The following is a 20,329-nucleotide window of genomic DNA, read 5'->3' as shown; positions in this document are numbered from 1 at the left end:
GCTGAGCTTATGATTTGCACCCCTCTTCCCTTAATAATGAAATGACTAAGAGTATTTGTAACGGGGGCTGGGCCAGGGAGCGTTGGGGGAGAGGCGCCACACCCCCTGAGAATAAAGCCCGCGCTGCGCACTCTGAGAACCGTGCACGAATGAACGAACCACACACAGAATATATTTGGCGATGAAACAGCGCCCTACAGGAAGAAAGTGCCCACATTCGGAGTGTGATCAGAAGCACGAGTTTTTGGCGCTCTTTGGGAGCTGCGAGCAGGAGTAGCCAAAGGACAGAGACTCACAGGGTGGGCATGGGCGCAGGGTTGGCACTCGGCCGATTTCCCGCTCACCCGCAGCTTCGAGCCAGGTGAGGGTGGCGGCAGCTGCGTCGCTGGGTGCGCCGCGCGGCGCTACCTGGCCTGCCGGGGCGGGGATGGGCAGCCGAGGGCGGCCCCGCGCTCCGGTGCCCGCGCGCGGCTCGGCTGCCGGGCAGTTTCGCGGGAGTTGCTGTTTTGGCGCCTAAAGTCCCCTCATTAGCGCCGTCCACGCAGCGCGCCCTGTCTGCCGGGCTCAGAGCACCGGGAGGGCGGACCTGGAGGCCGGCCCAGGCTGCCCGGGTCGGCGGACTCTGCCAGCGGACAGCTGGTGGAGGGCACGCCTTTGGCTGGGGCCGGGCGGGGTTTGGGCCCGGGTTGCCATGGCAGCCGCTTGCCGGGCCGCGAGCCCCCACGCCTGCCGGCCGCCGGGAGGTATGCTCCAAGCAGACTGAACCAAGAGCGTGCGAGAAGGGGGGAGGCCGTGCCCGGGGCCCTCTGACCCTCCCAGCCCGTCAGCCTGTCCCGGGAAAGGGTCCCTGTGTTGTCGAAAAAAGAAAATATTCTTTCCTCTGGGCCTGAAAGGAGGCTTGCAACAGCACGGGGGGTTAGGGGGCAGAGGGGAGCAGAGGGATTGCCGCCTCCATCCGGCAGTCCTCATGTGCGTGTCTCTGGGCTTGACATTTTATACCCCGCAGCGGTCGACTTGGAGCCAGGTTACACGTCCCAGCCATGAAGTTATGTAGTTGGGGCGGGCTTTAATTTGCTTATATCTAATGATTTCAGAGCCTCGCTTTAAAATGGCGGCATTCAGTATGCACCCATGCTAAAGGCTCTCCCGGTACCGGGACCACCTCGCGCAGCGCTGCTTTTGCTTCTGCCGCTAACAGATGGCATGTGCCGCTGTCGCTGCCGCTGCCCCTGCCGCTGCCGCTGAGAGCAGGACCCTTTAGCTTCTGGGTTTGCGCTAGCAGTATAAGGTAAGGCTGGAGATGAGTTGGGGTTCGTAAGAATGGCTGTCTTCCTAGGACGCTGACGAAATAAAACGCCTTTTAAACTTTATTTTTCAAAATGGCAAATAGAAAGAAAAGTAGCCCTGCAACTTTGTTGCAATTTGGGGGCTTTGATCTTTCTTCCTCTTGTTCTTTTCTTTCCTTTTTCTTTTTCATATATATTTTACATATGTATATTTTACATCATGTATATATAGTATGTACCATATATACATTATATATATATATATATATATATATATATATATATATATATATATATATATATAGTAATTGAAAGAAACTTCCTGCATAGTGTTTCAAATGCTTTTAACAACTAATTTCCCCCAGAGTCATGTCATATCCTGAGCAGTGCCACGGCTTCCTTGCAGCCTGTGCCTTTTCCCGTTCTAAATCAACACATTTGGGCAGTTTGCTTTTAGTACCAGCATCTGAAGGGTATGAGGGTAGATTTTAGGAGACTATTAAAAAGATAACTTAAGTTTTTAGCATTCACACAATAGGTTTATATGGCAAGAACAAAATTAAATCATGAGGAGTAACAAAAGTTAACATTTAGGTGATTCATTTATGTAGTTTTATCATTACTGTGGTAGATCTATGCGTTTTTCTGACTGCTGTCCGTGGATTGGTATATATAGGTACTACAGTGATGGTGAATTTATTGGGTTGCTGTAGTGACGGTAGTGTGTTTTAGTGGAGTTCTTTTTTCTTAGATGTTTCTATTAATAAATTGCTAGTGTTTGTAAATTGGGCACAGAATCCCCAAAGCCTATCTCTACACATGTATTGCATTCCTGGGAAAGCCTAAATTAAAACAAAACTATTACAAGATTTAATTTTGGAATCAGTGCTGGTTTTTCACTATGTTGACTCGCTGGTTTAATCAGTAAGTCTGGGTGAATGGTTGGAAAGCGGGCTGTTAAAATAGCTGTACAAATGACTACACATCAATGCTTAATACAATTCATCTGAGCTTTTTTCCCCCCTCTGATGAAAGGCATACGGACAATAGGCTTACCAGAGACCTCAGACTTTTCTGATTATATTCACATTTTCTCTTTTGTCTATGCAAATGTTTAAATACTTTTTAAAGTTGTTTAAATTTTTTTTCCAATATGCAGTTCTTTGGGGAGATGACTTCAATATATAGAAAGTTTCCTAAACATAGCCTAAAAAGGCTTTTGCCCCTAGCCCAGCTAATATAATACCCCTATCTCCTTTTTACTTCTCCCCAAGCAATAGAAGTTTCTTGGCTGGCAGACTGTCCTGCTGTTAAATTTATCAAGCTTCTGGGAAGGGGGGAAAGAGATTGTTTTGCGCCTATTAAAGAACTGTGCACTTTTCCTGCCCAGGTGCTATAGTGTGCCTAGAAAAGAAGAAGTGAACTGTTTGCAATGGAATTTACTATATAATAAATTTTGCACCAGTTTTTCAGATGATCATTGAGAGAAGTGTGTGGGGCAATACGTTGCTTCACGTCTGAAAGGAGAGTTCCTACAGATAGAGCAATAGATACTTACAGTTTTACAAGGGGTGTGGTGTGACCAAAAGCAACTTCTCTCATTTTTAGTGATTACGTATTTAGATCCCAGTTCAGTAAGCTTTGCTTCCTGATGCAATGCCTTGTTGCTGAATGACTTCAGACCAAATGCATCCTTTGGGGGAAAAAAGTGAAAATACTAAACCTTGGCGCCAGAATACACAAGCTAACCTAGTGTCAGAGACCTTAGAAGGAAATTTTGCCAGTTAACATTCTACAGCTTCATATAATGATGATTGGAGACCTTGTATGAAAACATATGTGAAGGAGTTTATAAAAATATTTTGAGATAGAATTGATATAGTGCTGGGCTAGAGGTGGTGATTGCATATTTTGCTCTACTTCTAAAAGCGACTTCATTTCTCTAATTTCCTTTGTTGCTTTAACCACTCATAATGATTTCCAGGAGTATTATGAAGTCCTTTTTTTTTTCCTCAACTGTCCACGCCAGGCATTTCACAACAGCTGCTTTTTTAAGGGGGATAAAACCTATGAATATGAGCTGATATCCAAAGTATCTTTGGTATTGCCTTGCACGCAACCTTTACCTAAGCAATGCTTTGCCCGAAGTAGGTGCTTAATAAATGTTGAATTAAAAAGAAAAATGAGTAGTTTGTAAACTCACAGAAGAGCAGATTTTGTGCACAGATTTTAATTTAAATACAAAGCATTTTTGTATACTTACAAAAACCTAAAAATTTAAAGTAGATTAAAATATACAGCCCCCTAATTTCCTGAATTCTATTTGCCTCAAATTGGTTCTCTTGCTTCTCGTTGTACTTCTAGACACTTGTGTAATCCATCCTTTTGACCAGTAGGTATATTATTATCTGCTCAGCTCTAAAGTATGAAAAAAGTAATTACAGAAGCTTGTGGGGAAGAAAGGTTTTGTCTTTTAAGGCTGTAGAGTGCTGCATGTGCTGGAACAGTAAGTCTTGGCTGCTGTGCAGATGCTGACAATGTAGTTTGAAGTTCAGTTTTGTTCTCCGCCCGCTTGTCTTTATATGTGAGATAGAGGGGAAGGAAGGAAGAGGTGAGAAGATTTTCATTCCTAAAATTTTGTACTTATCCCGCTTATAGCACAATAAATTCAGGAAGGTGGCACAATTTTTCTGTTTTGAAATAAATAATGCCGTCTGACAGGATTACAAACAGGGACTGGGGCAGCGCAGACAAAAATAAGTTACAGTACATGTTTGACAAGTAATTTGATCCTATAATTAAAGTTAGATCATGGTCGCTGCCATGTTAAAACTATCAAGTGTCTAAAAGAGCATGAAGGCTATGCTCACCTTTCCATCATCAAGGTTCTTCCATGCTGTTGGGTTTTCATATAACAATGTCTAGTAGGTTGAACAGATGGATTTTCCTCCATTATAAATGTATGTGATGTCAAGAAAATAGAAATCAGAAGTTTTGTTTCTTTGTGGGATATGTGTGCCTCTCCCTGGGTGTGATAATGGCTCTCACTTCAAAAATGGAAAGAAACCTGTGTCTCAGATAAAATGAGGTGGACATTTTTCCTCTATGAAAATAAACTGTGTTTGGGAGCAAGTAGTTTAATTGCCAACCAACCAAACAACAAACAAACACAAATTATGACCAAAAAGAAAGCAATTAGATCAGTGTTAATGTGGGCTTTTAGATTTTAAGGAACCCAGATGGTTCCATGGCATCCTACTCTTCTGAATGGTTATATGTTGCCTCAAGACAGCCAAATGACAATGTTGGAAAGGCAACTTTGAGAATTAGGATAAATAAGGTATCAGTTATGTTATCAGGTGTGAATAACATCCATGTGACCTAAAAGGGATCAGAAAATATTTTTTTCCAAATGATTCTAATACAGACACAATGTAAATCTATTATTTAGTTCTACTTCGTGCTAAATTGAGTGACTGTTTTTAAAAGATTGGTGGGGAAAATAATATAAGCTGGGAAGATAGACATTATTTTTACTTGAGAAATAAAGATACTCTCAAAGTGTCTGGGCACATATACACAAGCACATGCATGTGCACGTGTGTGCAAATTAGATGTCATTTTAGAACAATTCATACAGCTATTCATTGATTTCTCCATGGAGATTGATGGGAAAAGACAGCATTCCTCCAATTTTAAGAATGAAAGAAAAAAAGGTTCACAATAAACTATAATACGTGTTTGTATTAAGCGATATCTCTCTGAGGCTCAGTAAAAGAGCTGGGGCTCTGAATTTTCAACTCCAGGTAGTTAATTGTCAGGAAAAGGATACATTGCTCAGAACTGAAGAAGAAGCAGTATTCCTGGAAGCATGATTTAAATGTGTGTGTGTGTGTCTTGTGTGTATGTATGTGAATATACAAAATGTGTCTGTGTATATGTATACAGACACAGTCTGTGTCTGTGTATATATGTATATTATATATATTCACATAGATGCATATATTGCGTGTATATATAGGCACATGTATCTTATGTAAGTTTACATACACATATACGTGACATAGATATATATTCTCCCTCTATATGTATATGATGCTTTTCAAGAAACTCAAGCATAGTAATCCCAGAACTCTTAACTCTTTATAACAGCCGTAAGAACAAAGTGTGCAGAGGAAAAAAGGAGCTTGATTAGAGTTTTAGGAATCAATTTGGCACGCTTGTTAAAATATTATGTCTACTCTCAAGTCCTACTTCCATCAGAATTAAGTTGTCCCATGAGAAGAGGGAATGATTTGTTTCCAATTTTAAGCAGGAGTGTTTGTTTGTTTGTTTGTTTTAATGCCCACACAGTGGGTGAACTACAGCAGCACAGAAAGAGATGGCTTCCAATTGAGAAAAACAATCTGAACAGAAATTCAGGGGGTTGGCCCTAGAGACTTCCAGCAGGCTGTTTGATCTCCTTAAAACATGGGAGCATCCTGGAGACTGACAGTTTGCTGGATCTTGTTTTCCATTTTGGATCACTCAAATTGGCTTAAAATTGTCCCCATCCAATTCTTTGAATCCTGAGCTTCTTGGCATTGCCCACAACTGGTGTGGAAATTTGAGAAAGGTTTCTTCAGGCTTATTCAGGTTTCCCTGAATGTACGAGTATGAGCAGCTTTCTATTAGAAAGGTTACTGGGTCTCCTTACCTGATAGCCCCAATGCTTGGCACATAGTAGGCACTCAGTAAAAGTTTGTTAAATAAATAGAATAATAGATTAGTCTTTCTAACTTGGACTTGTATTTTATAAACATCCTTCCTGTGACTTCAAGTAGCGGTATCTCTATTTTTATTGACAAAAAAGTCATCATCAACAACAACAACAAACAGACTAAACACTAGGTTGAATGTCCTGCTGGAGGCCAAAGTAGCAACTAACTCTCTAACAAGTTCAGAGGAAAGCAAGCAATGTCAAACTTTGGGCTGAGACCTGGAGGGTAGGCCTGAAAGCTAGCGGCTATTTTTCTGTCACCTGTAGTTGCATTTAGTATATCTCCTCTAAATCCAAAGGGAATCAGTCTTCAACACGAAGTCACGTAGAAACAGTTCTTCAAACCATTTCACCAAATAAAAAAGGAACAAAATAAGAAATACTGTGACTCAGATGCCTCTTGCCATGTATAGTTAGTTGAGAAAGCAATGAAGTCACAGACAAAAACCAAAAAGGACATTGGGAGCTGTCTCATTTTCAGTCAAACACTGATTGCCCATTTAGAGGTTGAATTTGCATAGGTTTTTGTTTACCAAGATACAGGTATGAATGGCTCCTCTTTTTACTGTATCTAGAAAGCAAAGTCCACACAGTAGAAGAGACAAGAGCTGCCATTTCAGATCCTCCACAATCACCTTTTGTGCCCAGAGGACCATCACTCTTTAGGTACAGCTTTTGCAGTCTCCACTTATGTAGCAGTATGAAGAAAACAAACACGGGGGTGTTTTTCTTTGGGGGGGGGGTGTCCTGTTAGCAAAAAAACGAGAGAATGAAAGAACCAGAGAGCTTGCATTTCACCTTTTGTAGTCTTCAACCTTCATGCAGGAAAACAAAGCAAAGCAAAACAAAAGCACCGTGTATAATATTAGCTTGGTCATATATCCCATAGTATAATTCCTCAGTTGTTTGCTTTACAAACTGAGAAAATGAGATTGTCACATAATATTAAGGTGGCTGCTTTATTATGAACTATGTAGCGGTTTTTCTGAGTTCTATTTAAAATATATAGACACACATTCAACAAGACCCACAGCACAGTGATGGAGATCACGTTTCACCTTAGTGCCCAAGTGGAGTTTGCATTTTTGTCCTCTGAAAAGTAGGTGTTCAATAAATGGTCCAATTATGGGTGCTATTTTGTTAAAGGATGAATTGATGTTTCTCAAAATTCTTAGTGTCTGTGATTGATGAGGATCCCAAAGAAAAGGACTGTATTTCTTTTCAGAAGGATTTCTTTTTGAGAAATCTAAACTCCCAACTAGTTTATGTCAACATTTTTTCCTAACTAATTGGATAGCATGAAGGAAAACCTTATTAGCTCACCCAGAAGTATTAAGTGTAAAATAGCACACATTATAGGGTCACATTTTATGTCTAAGGGCTTCAAAATACAGAAAAACGTGGGGGGGGGGGCGGGTGCCGCGTAATCTGATCTGTTTCTTGAATTCGTAGCGGTGGCCTCAGCTGCCCCCAGAGACTGTCAATAAGCGCTCTGCTGCTTTTCTGAAGCCAGGGTCTGGGCTGGACTCAGATTGACAGGCTCCCCAAGGGAGAGCCTGTTTTTCAGGAAGACCTTGGGCTTTGGTGGAACTTTTGACTGGTCAGCTAGCTGCCCTTTTAAGTAACTTGTATTAACCGTTTATTAATCCTCTTTCTTAGAGAGATAAACTTGATTTTGCTGGGGGACTCACTCAGATATACTGAGAGCTTCAATATAGCAATAATATGAGGGCAAAATAATTTTACTTTCTGACTGAAACTCCCCGTCCAAAGCTCTTTTGTGATTGAGAAGATGACAGGCTGGAAAAATGTAGCATAGGGCTTGACATTTTACAGTGCTGGAATAAAACGAGAATACCTCCATGCATTGTAGAGACTGTGATGATGATGATGATGATGATGATGATGATGATGATGATGATAATCGTGATAATAAAAGGATCTAAAAAGTATTCCCTTAGAGAACTGTCATACGTGCACATACTTTGAAGTTGCACAAGTTGTGTTGTGGGTTGGAGAGAGAGAAAGAGAAAGAGGGAGGGAGGGAGAGAGAGAGGGAGAAAGAGAGAGAGAGAGAGAGAGAGAGAGAGAGAGAGAGAGAGAGAAAGAGAGAGAGAGAGAGAGAGACCAACTCTAAGAAACTAGTTCCTCTTCTAGGGGATACTGTAGTCTGCACTTCTATTTCTTACAAATTAGATGCATGAAAATTATGGTTCTGAGTATTGATCCTAAATTAATAGAAAACAGCAAGGCTAACTAATGTCTGATTCTAAACACTTTTACTTTTATTAATGTAGTATATTATTTCTGTGTTTATTAAATGCAGAAGTTCAAGTGACTGGTTGTGTTACCTGTGCAAAGTAAAATTGTTTTTGGTAAAAGTCACATTTTTTACTTTCAAGCCTAGATAATGTAATAGCCTTCCTTATTGCCTTCCATCTATCCCTGTAATATTTCCGTAATATTTTTAGCTGTCTAAGAAAACAATTCATACGAGGCATTCATAAATGGTGACAAGTGACGACAGGAAATGTTGGTTGCACTGGTCTCCTTCATAACTTAGCGAGGCCACAGCTAGCTGATTTGCTTTTAACTTCCTTTTTGGAGGCTGTTTGGGTCAAAAGTAGCATTGTTTTCCATATAAAGGGTTATTTTTGTTTTGTTTTGTTTTGTTTTTTGCTTTATTCTGTATGGCTACAATAAATCTGTCACTGGACTGCATGTTTCATATATTTTATGGACTGTATCATGTGGTTTGAGTTTAATTTGGAAGGCAGTGCTTTTACAATCAAGATTCCACCCCCCCTCCACACACACACACACACACATGAAGTTTTAGGGTCTGGGATTGCACCAGCCTTCAAAAGTTTATAGCTCTATTTACACAATAGTGATTGCTGAGGAGGGCATTTCCTGCCAGTTAATGACTGGTTGGGAAGGCTAACAGTCCAAATCCAGGGAGAGAGGACCATTCATTAAATGCCACGAAGAGACCGAAGAGACCGGGTTGCTTTTATCATGAAGTGCTGAGGAGAAAGTGAAACCACTTCCTGCCTTTTGAAGAGCCCAGAGCAGCATGGGCAGAGCTAGATAGTGATGTCGTGCCTCCTGGTATGGAAAATGGAGCTTCTTTTCATGCTGGGGAGCAATTAACTTTTCCATAAGTTGCCAAAGCAGGACTTGGATGAGGAGGGCATTTCCTTTAGGTTATTGACTCATTTGTGGAGAGGGGGCAAATAAAGATGAAGGCCCTGAACTTGCCAAGTATTAACTGCCTGAAAATATTCATCACACAGGTGTTACATCTACCTTAAATATGTATAGTGCCAGGTGGGTACTAGACTAACTGGGGGGGATCACTGCATAAATTATTTAAGTGCCTAACCATATGCTGTACACCTGAAACTAATATAAAATAATATTGAATGTCAACTGTAACTGAAAAATAATAATTAAAAAAATTAATAAAATAAAAAAGAATTTGTCAGAAAAACCCTTTAAAGTCATAGGAATGAATTCCCTAATTAGTTGTATAACTGACCATTGCTAAAATGGACAGGAATTGAATGGGAAGAATTATTAGGTTGGTGCAAAAGTAATTGCGGTTTTTGCAATCATTTTTAACCTTTTAAACCGCAGTTACTTTTGCACCAAACTAATATCTCTTTTCAAGGTCAGTTTAGCAGGACACAGATACTCCAGTTTGATTCTCTAATATAATAAAGGTAAAAAATATACATGGAGGGTGCTTTGACTTTCGTGGAAGTACCTTTGAGGGCTGTAAAATTAACCATTTAACCTAAGACATTCCCAGGAAACAGTTTTGTCCCCCCATATAATTAATTCTTGCCTGCTATAAAGCTGCTGAGGTGTGAAGAGTTTGGCATTGATTTAGAGCAAAAACAGAATAAGATCAAGATTAGGTTCACATCTAGGAATTCCTGACTTCTTGGCCTGTCCTTCACTCCCTTAGCTTCCTAAGCCTTCAATTTGCCAAAATGTTAAGTGTTTATAAAAGGTAAACATCTGTTCTAAGATCTTTAGTAAATACTTCCACATAAAGGAGGTTGTGAGACACCCCCACTCCAGAACTTGGCTTGGTCCTTTACTTTGAAATTTTAATTTCGTTCATATTTTCCAAATTTGGTGGGGGATAGCAGGGGTGGGCTGGACCTCTAAAATACAAGCTATCATTATAGGCCAAACACCTGGATTTCTTCATGGGATTGAGTAATCTGTCACATGCAGAAGAAACCAAATGTTAAGTTTCATTTTTGGGTCTGGAAAATGTCATTATATGCTTTAAATATTCAGTAATCCAAGGATTGCCTGCCATTACCAATTCACAAAATAAAAGTTTTCTGAAGTTTAAAACATTCTACAAATGAACTGTATACCCACTTGCTGTTATTATTAGATGATGCCATGAGCAGATTTAAAAACAAAAAAGTGACTGGATGAACTAAAAAATATATATATTTTAAAACATGATTTTATTTTTTGGAATGTTCTTGAATTTGAATGTTAAGATACACTAAAATTTTGCTAGTTCAAATTAAAGACAATATTCTGATTATAAAATTTTTGGAGTAAGCAAAAACAAGGGTTTTCTAAGTCAGTGTTCTAATGGCCTGAGTATTAACACTCATGGGTAATTAGCAACCCGGCTGCATTTAAATAATGATCCAAAAACCTTAGAAGTATTTTTTTTTCTAAGAGGTTAAACACCCCTTCCATCTTTTTGACATCATTATTTTGTTTATCAAGCCTTTCTTTATAGGTTATCTATAAATATATATCAAGCTGGTTCAGGTTCAGGTACTACAGTCTGTACCAGTAGCATCAAAATTAATTAAGATTTACCCTACTATATGTGGAGCCAACAACATTACTTTGTGGTGTTAGAAAAGCCTATTTGTTCTATCATTTGTAGTTTTCAAGTGGTGGGCAACAACTCATTAGTGCATAATGAAATCCATTTAGTAGATTGTGTCTGGCATGTCTTTTAAACAACTTTGAATAAAATAGTAAGAAAATATCAGAATGCATCATGTAGTAACGTTAGGTGTTTTTGGTCAGACTGTTATTTCAGATCCATGCACATATGTACTTAGGATGTAAAATGTGTTTCTTACTATTTGTTGCTGTTGAAAGGTTTGAAAGTCAATGTTTTAGTGAATGTTATTTCAAACTAGGTCAGAGATGTTTTTTCCTCTTCTTTTTGAGGGGAAGGTGGTCAAGGGATGCTGAGTGATGTTGGTTAAGGACCTTGAGAGTTATGTGTCCATTTCACAAACTAAGAAGTGAGACATATTACTATGCTAAGTATGCTATAAGATTTAATGTCTGCAGTATTTTGTAGTCCTGAGTGGATGCACATTAGGTAAGCGTTATGTATTTACCAAGTGGCATTACTAGAACAGGAGACAGAAAATAATGCTAGTTAGGAACAGAAGCCAAAATGGCATCTTAGGAAAAACAACAACAACAACAGCAACCAAAAATCTTGGGGTGGCTGGGTGTGAGGTGCTTCTAGCAGCAAAATAATTGTCAAAAAAAATTTAATGTACAAAAAAGCCCACCTTATTTTAGGATGAGTTAAATATAAATTAAAAGAGTTCAAAAATTAGTTTTGGTTTTCACAAATCAAAAATGGTCACATCAAGAGAATATGTTTGCAAGAAGAAAGCTGATTTTTAAATAAATATAAATGTACATATTTACTATATTCATACATTGGAAGAAAACCTGTGGATGTCTATTTTTTCTGCAATGCACAAAGGCACACATTAAAATGAATTTTATGATTGTGGGATGAGAGGCGTAAGTTGGATCTGTTAAATATATGTGCGATATCAATGGGAATGAATATACAAATAAAGAAGACAATAGCCACATGGCCTTTCTAATTACTTTTTGTACTGATGAGAATTAAGCCCAGTAGTGGGAAAAATTCACTTATATGAAGTACTGAGTATAATCCATTAGAAGATTGGAAATATCCTTAGAAGTCTGGGTAATATTCATTTGATTTAAATAATTGTTAGAGGGGAGGAAAATATTACCTTCTGGGGTACTGTTATATCTCTAGTAAGATCATTAAGGAACTTGTCCGCAACCCCCACCCTCAGGTCCCTCCCCATTGTTCCATTAAATATCTTTTATCGCTGGACACGTTGGCTTCATTCCCAAAGGTCTCTTCCTGTGGACATGCTCCAGAGCCTCAAAGCACTGCTGCTTTCTCAACTCTGAGAATTTGAAATGCAATTAGGCTTTTCATTATAGACATTTAAATGTTAAACTTAAGTTACTGCTCTGAAAAATAAAATATAATTGCAGCTCTAATGAGTTGATAACTAAGCTCTGTCATTCTAAATGAGTTATTTCCCTCTTCAGGTATACCATATTTAAAACTTAAGAATAGAGAAAGACTTACACATTTAATGGTTGTGTAATTAGCAATCAATTTATGAAATGAGATGTAAAACAAATTAAGCACCATAATAAAGTGTTACACTATCACCAAAAAAAGTTATATACATTATTCATGATAAAAACTAAAAAATGTTAATGGGTGAACCTGCTCATATTTCCAAATCCTGGGAGTGACATGTTTTAACAATTTCTTATTGTTAAATTTCTGTTTGTTAAAGCCGTTTAGAAAGCACTGATATGTATGCTTTGAGGCCAGAGGATAACTTTGCGTATAGCATCTATTTCACTGTAAACATTTACAGAGTAGCATGGAGTAGGTGGAATAAAGTGTGGGAAGTTTAAATGTGTGTTATTCAGGATTTTCAGCTTCAATAAGCACATGGCTCGTTGTGTGTTTTAGGCAAACACAATTAATCATTGGTTTGGGGTGTCAGCTTCTTTTTTCACTTTAGCCTTCTAGGTTTTTTGTTATGGAATACTTGGCAAAATAATAGGGATAAGAAAAAGTTATGTAAGAAGATGTGCTCCAGTAAGAAGGTAACTCCAAGCTATCATTCATTTTACATAGCATTCTAGCTTTCCTCAGTTTGTGAAATATTAAGATCCTTTGTGTAACACATCTGCCATTTAAAACTTTGAGGTATACATAGATCTCAAGACCTTTGACAGGTGAGTTTATTTTGTTTATTGTGAATGAAAATTTTCCTCAGAAGTCAATGAGATTGTGAGGACAAACTGTCTTCTAGAATGAAGAAGGAAGGTGGAAAGGAAGAGATGCTAAATTTGCTAGTCTTTTGCTTAGATAATCCCTTATACCATATTTCTCATTTTCGTGGAACTGTATTGGCCAAAAGGAAGTTAAGATGTTGGTGTTGCTGTTGGCAGGTTTTTTCCTAACTGATAAATGAGGAAAGCCCCTTGGTCCTAAGAATTACAACCATTAGCACTTTCAGGAAGCTTGCAATGATTGGATGTAAGGAAAAGAAAAGCCTAATAATCTCAGTTCCAGGAGAGAAGCTCTGGCTCATTTTGTTCCTTATGTTGGATAATAATTCAAACAAAACAAAACCTTCTTGAAATTAGAGGTTTGTTTGATTGTTTGTTTTTAAGTGAAAATAACTTGGGTTTCCTCGTATACCTATAAAGGGAACGTAATGACGCACAAATCCAGACTTCTGAGATTTCATACTTTTAGCTTCCTGGAACAGGACAGACTTAGGAAATAGGAAGTTAGAAAATAAAATCAACAACCATTGCATTTTTGTTATTACGAGTCCTTTTCTGATTTGCTTGGTATAAATAGTGGTATAGAATTTAACCACATGAGATGTCAGAGGCCTGTGACTTCCCTTGACACTTCCCTGTGCTCAGAGGTCCAGACAGGGTGACATTGGCTCTTGGAGTTCTTAGGTGGCAGAATTTACTACCGTGTTTCCCTGAAAATAAAACCGGGTCTTATATTAATTTTTGCCCCAAAAGACGCATTAGGGCTTATGTTCAGGGGATGTCAGCCTGAAAAATCATACTAGGGCTTATTTTCCGGTTAGGTCTTATTTTCGGGGAAACACGGTACCACCTCCACCTCCAGGAATGTATTATACTTTTAAACCAATATCTGTAGGCTGGAGTTTATATATAGGACTAAAATTTGAACCCCCATTTTTACACCCAATAAAAGTTTCCTATAATAGGTATTTATTTAGAGTCAACTGACATTTATTGAACAATTACTGTATGCCATATGCTCTGCTAGCTGCTTTCATTTTGTTATGACAAAATTTCCTTTAACTATGAAATACAATTGGTTCTAGCCAGGCAAGTACTCTCTTTGGCATCTAATAGGTATCAGGCTAAAATTGCACCTCCAATTCTTTGCTAACATTTTAATGCAACCTCACACCACAATCATTTCTTCATTGTCTAGTCACGTTCTCTTCATCATTTGGGGACTATATCATGACCTCATGATCCATAGCCTGCCTCTTCCATCAATGAAGACATTTATTTCCTTATAAGTCAAGCCAACATTAATCTCTTACTCATCTTGCTAGAACAAAGACTGGTTTGGCTATCTTGTGGATAGTGCTGCAGTAGAATATGAAATACCAGAGGTTGACAAGTGGATATAGAGTGAGGAGTCAGTAGTGTGAAATGGTGTTGAGTGAAAGTGCTGCCGAAGCAGCCATGTAGAAATATCTAGAGCCAAGTTGGATTAAACTTGTTCAGAATGCAGAGAAAATGTTTAACAGAGCAAGACCTTGGGAGTTGGTCTCTTAACCCTAGAAATGGCCAAGACAGCCCAAGGAGAGCACCAAAGGAGGAATCTCTGTGTCACAGAAGCAAAGGAGAAAGAGTGTTTCTAGAAGAGTGGGGCAAACAACAAATACCACAAGAATTATACAAGATGAGACCACTGGTTTTGGTATTTAAGAGTTCGTTTGTGATATTTTAGAGACCAGAGCCAATTTAAAGGGTTGAGGAGTAAATGAAAAGTTGGGAAATGAAAGTGATAATGATTACTCTTGTGAGATATTTGATGAATAAGATGAGAAATGTTGGAACCTCACAAGAAATTAGGATCCAGGGAAGGAAGAGTTTTGTTGTTTATAGGGTAGGAGTGACTTAGATATGCTTACTGGCTGACAAGGAGGCAGAAGTGAAGCAGAATTTGATTTTTGATCCTACTTTTACTCATCAGATGTAGACTATAAGAATTGTCTGTAAATCACCAAATATGTAGAGTGCCTTCCTTACTTACCCAGGATCTCTATTAATATGCACAGTATTATTATGTAGTCTGATTAGGTAATCCATGAAGAACTCTGGTGTTTATTCTTTTTGCCCTTAAGGTACAGAATTAAGCTTGTAATAAAAGAACCGGGATAGGTTTGGACAAAAAAAAAGTGGAATTCAGCCAGAATAATAGATAAGATTGTTTTGAAATGGCTTTAGGTACGAGACAATGCTACTGAGTTAGTGAAAATGTGACTAACATCTTTCTATAGGTCAGGCTCAATCAAAATGAAAGAGAAGATGGGGAACGCTATAAAAAATAATGAGGATTCAAATATAACTCCCAAGGATGGACTTTTATTCTATGATTTCCCTTTAGACTAAATTTCAGTGTCAGTCCTTCATGAAGTTAGAAATTTTAACATGGGCAACACCTTCCCTGTGTTGCATCTGGCAACTTCCATTTTGGGGGGATTTTACATTTTAACAGGTAATTTAAAAAATAAACCTCAGGTCCAGATTAAATTCCCCTCATTTTAATCACCTCCTCATTCTCTCTTCTAGAACATATTTTGTTCTTCCTTTCTCAGAAGCTGACGATTATTGGCACAAAATATCTCTAACCTAAACCTTGTTTATAACGTCTAGGTTGATGGTAATTCTACTCAAATAGAAAGGTTTGCTGCTTTGAGGTTCTGAAAATCCTTTTTACTTTAAAAAGCAAGATGATGCAATTTTTGTGACATGTTGAAAAACTTAAATCTTTGAAGTTATTGTAAAGGTAATAATTATCTAAACCAACATTTCCCAAACTGTGTTTATTTTGCCACATGTTCCAGGGGGGTGGAATAAGATTTCTTAGGTGGAATGCCTGTGAATTTACGGTTAAAGGGAATATCACATTCTGAGAATTAAATTGCATGAAAGCAACCTCTCTCTCTCTCTCTCTCTCTCTCTCTCTCTCTCTCTCTCTATATATATATATATATATATATATATATATATATATATATATATATATATATATACACATACATATTTCAGCTTTTAGTTTTATGTTGCATGTCAAGTTACTGTGCAAACAAGCATTACTTGTTGATGAGAATTTAAGAATACTCCATCAACAGGAATCAAAATAATTTAATGACATCATCCTGCCAAGAAAATACACTGCACAAAATCAGCAGTAACTTAGGTTAAAAGATTCCCCCCACTCTGGGGAAAATGTTTGTTAAATGTATTTCTAAAATGACTATGAAAATTTTGCTATTGATTTCTTGTTTATGATTTCTAGTTTAAACTTCTTCCTTACCATTTTACACTGGAGAAAATAGATTTCTATAGTATCCTAAATAGAGAAGCAAACCAAATGGTTTCATATTTAAGTTATTGAGGATATCTTTTTACTTTGTTCAAGTAAAAATATTCAGCAGAACTAAACTTAAAATAACAGCATAAATGGGCTTGTTAAATTGTGATCAACAGTTTTCAATTCTTTGCTGTATAATTGAAGGATTTGTAAGGAAAGCAACTTCATGTGATTGGCTTAAATTAAGGGTATTGTTTGGTGGGAATTAAACAGCTCGGTAATCAAGTTGTGAACTCTGTGCATCTCTTAAATAATTAATTTAGTCTCATATCTCTTCACAGGCCTTGTTCCATGGTTACCAATTAATTACATGTTATAGGCATCTAAGTTCCTCTTCTAGGGTCTGCTCTCTGGTTTATTCTTTTTTTTTTATTAAATTTATTGGGGTGACAATTGTTAGTAAAATTACATAGATTTCAGGTGTACAATTCTGTATTACATCATCTATATATCCCATTGTGTGTTCATCACCCAGAGTCAGTTCTCCTTCCATCACCATATATTCGATCCCCCTTACCCTCATCTCCCACCCCCCCACCCCCCGCCCCCATTACCCTCTGGTAACCACTAAACTATTGTCTGTGTCTATGAGTTTCTGTTTCTCATTTGTTTGTCTTGTTCTTTTGTTGTTTTTGGTTTATATACCACATATCAGTGAAATCGCATGGTTCTCTGCTTTTTCTGTCTGACTTATTTCGCTTAGCATTATAATCTCAAGGCCCATCCATGTTGTCACAAATGGTCCTATTTCATCTTTTTTACTGCTGAATAGTATTCCATTGTGTATATATACCACAACTTCTTTATCCATTCATCTATCGAAGGACATTTTGGTTGTTTCCATGTCTTGGCCACCGTAAACAAAGCTGCAGTGAACATTGGAACACACGTGTCTTTATCTATAGATGTTTTCAAATTTTTTTGGTAGATACCCAGGAGAGGGATTTCTGGGTCATATGGCAATTCTATTCGTAATTTTTTGAGGAACCTCCACACTGCCTTCCATAACGGCCGCACCACTCTGCACTCCCACCAACAGTGTATGAGGGTTCCTTTTTCTCCACAGCCTCTCCAACACTTGTTACTATTTGTCTTGTTGATGACAGCCATTCTAACTGCAGTGAGGTGATATCTCATTGTAGTTTTTATTTGCATTTCTCTGCTGATTAGTGATGTTGAGCATTTTTTCATATGTCTATTTGCCATTTGTATGTCCTCTTTGGAGAAATGTCTCTTCAAGTCCTCTGCCCATTTTTCAATTGGGTTGTTTGTTTTTTTGTTGTTGAGTTGCATGAGTTCCTTGTATATTCTGGATACTAGCCCCTTATCGGAGGCACTGTTTGCAAAAATCTTCTCCCATTCAGTTGGTGGCCTCTTTATTTCGTCAATGGTTTCTTTTGCTGTGCAGAAGCTTTTAAGTTTCATATAGTCCCATTCGTTTATTTTAGCTTTTACTTCCATTGCCTTTGGAGTCAAGTTCATAAAATGCTCTTTGAACCCAAGGTCCATAAGTTTAGTACCTATGTTTTCTTCTATGCAGTTTATTGTGTCAGGTCTTATGCTTAAGTCTTTGATCCATTTTGAATTAACTTTGGTACATGGTGACAAATAGCAGTCCAGTTTCATTCTTTTGCACGTGGCTATCCAATTCTGCCAGCACCATTTATTGAAGAGGCTGTCGTCGCTCCATTGTATGTTTTTAGCTTCTTTGTCAAAAATTATCTGTCCATATTTATGTGGTTTTATTTCTGGGTTCTCAATTCTATTCCATTGGTCTATGTGTCTGTTTTTCTGCCAATACCATGCTGTTTTGATTATTGTAGCCCTGTAGTACAAGCCAAAGTCAGGAAGTGTGATACCTCCATTATTGTTCTTTTTCCTTAAGATTGCTTTGCCTATTCGGGGTCTTTTGTGGTTCCAAACAAATCTGATGATTTTTTGTTCTATTTCTTCAAAATATGCCATTGGGATTTTGATGGGGATTGCATTGAATCTGTATATTGCTTTGCGTAATATGGCCATTTTAACTATGTTGATTCTTCCAATCCATGAGCACGGAATGTCTTTCCATTTCTTTGTGTCTTCTTCAATTTCTTTCAAAAATGTCTTATAGTTTTCAGCATATAGGTCTTTCACATCCTTGGTTAAGTTTATTCCTAGGTATTTTATTCTTTTTGCTGCAATTGCAAAAGGAATTGTTTTTTGTATTTCTTTTTCTGAGATTTCATTGTTAGTATATAGGAAGGCAATGGACTTTTGTGCGTTGATTTTGTAGCCGGCAACTTTACTGTATTCGTTGATTGTTTCTAATAGCTTTTTGGTGGAGTCTTTAGGGTTTTCTATATATAGCATCATGTCATCCGCAAAGAGTGATAATTTAACTTCTTCATTCCCAATTTGGATGCCTTTTATTTCTTTCTCTTGCCTGATTGCTCTGGCAAGGACTTCCAACACGATGTTGAAAAGCAGAGGTGATAGGGGACATCCCTGTCGTGTTCCTGAACGTAGAGCAAAGGGCTTCAGTTTTTCTCCATTAATTATGAGATTAGCAGAGGGTTTGTCATATATGGCCTTTATTATGTTAAGGTATTTTCCTTCTACACCCATTTTATTAAGTGTTTTAATCATAAATGGATGTTGTATCTTGTCAAATGCTTTTTCTGCATCAATTGATATAATCATATGATTTTTGTCCTTTATTTTGTTTATGTGATGTATCACATTGATGGATTTGCATATGTTGAACCATCCTTGTGCCCCGGGGATGAACCCCACTTGGTCGTGATGAATAATCTTTTTAATGCACTGTTGTATTCGATTTGCTAGAATTTTATTTAGGATTTTTGCATTGGTATTCATCAGAGATATTGGTCTGTAGTTTTCTTTTTTTGTGCTGTCCTACCAGGTTTTGGTATCAGGGTAATGTTGGCCTCATAAAATGAGTTAGGGAGTACTGTCTCTTCTTCAATTTTTTGGAAGAGTTTGTGCAGAATTGGTATTAGATCCTCTTTGAAGGTTTGGTAGAATTCACTAGTGAAGCCATCTGGTCCCGGACTTTTGCTTTTGGGAAGGTTTTGGATGACTGATTCAATTTCGTTACTGGTGATCGGTCTGTTTAGATTTTCCAGTTCTTCATGGTTCAGCCTTGGAAGGCTATATGTTTCTAAGAACTTGTCCATTTCTTCTAGGTTGTTGAATTTGGTGGCATATAGTCCTTCATAGTATTCTTGGATGATCCTTTGTATTTCTGTGGTGTCCGTGATAACTTCCCCTTTTACGTTTCTGATTTTGTTAATCAGTGTCTTCTCTCTTTTTATCTTAGTAAGTCTAGCCAAGGGTTTGTCAATTTTGTTAATCTTTTCAAAGAACCAGCTCTTTGTCATATTAATTTTTTCTATTGTCTTTTTGTTCTCTATTTCATTTAGTTCTGCTCTAATTTTTGTTATTTCCTTTCTTCTGCTGACCTTGGGTTTTACTTGTTCTTCTTTTTCTAGTTCTTTAAGGTGTAACATGAGGTTATTTATTTGGGAGTTTTCTTGTTTCTTGAGATAGGCCTGTAATGAGATAAATTTCCCTCTTAAAACTGTTTTCGCTGCATCCCCAAAATTTTGGTAGGATGTATTTTCATTGTCATTTGTTTCTATGTATCTTTTGATCTCTCCTCTAATTTCTTCTTTGACCCAGTCCTTCTTTAAAAGTATGTTGTTTAGTCTTCATGTATTTGTGTTTTTTCCCGCTTTCTTTTTA

General features: G+C 37.8%; 1 protein-coding gene across 7 annotated transcripts in view; it reads left to right on the top strand.

The window, feature by feature from the left end:
* The first annotated feature begins 215 nt into the window (after positions 1-215).
* The window catches only part of MBNL3 (muscleblind like splicing regulator 3), a 160,008-nt gene continuing 139,894 nt past the window's right edge, over positions 216-20,329 (top strand). For 2 of the 7 annotated variants that reach the window (XM_019719118.3, XM_019719119.3), the window contains exon 1: positions 1,057-1,288. The gene's annotated coding sequence lies outside the window, so the exon portion shown is untranslated. Of the gene's footprint in view, positions 362-1,046; positions 1,289-20,329 lie in introns of those variants that run through there. The other 5 variants (XM_088795209.1, XM_019719120.3, XM_019719117.3 and 2 more) reach the window with 5 other exon arrangements.

This window comes from Rhinolophus sinicus, chromosome 18 (genome assembly GCF_057876585.1).
Source record: "Rhinolophus sinicus isolate RSI-liver-muscle chromosome 18, RSI-T2T, whole genome shotgun sequence".
In the NCBI taxonomy this organism is placed as follows: Eukaryota; Metazoa; Chordata; class Mammalia; order Chiroptera; family Rhinolophidae; genus Rhinolophus; species Rhinolophus sinicus.
The sequence above is the reverse complement of the archived record's forward strand: the minus strand, read 5'-3'. Positions and strand labels throughout refer to the sequence as shown.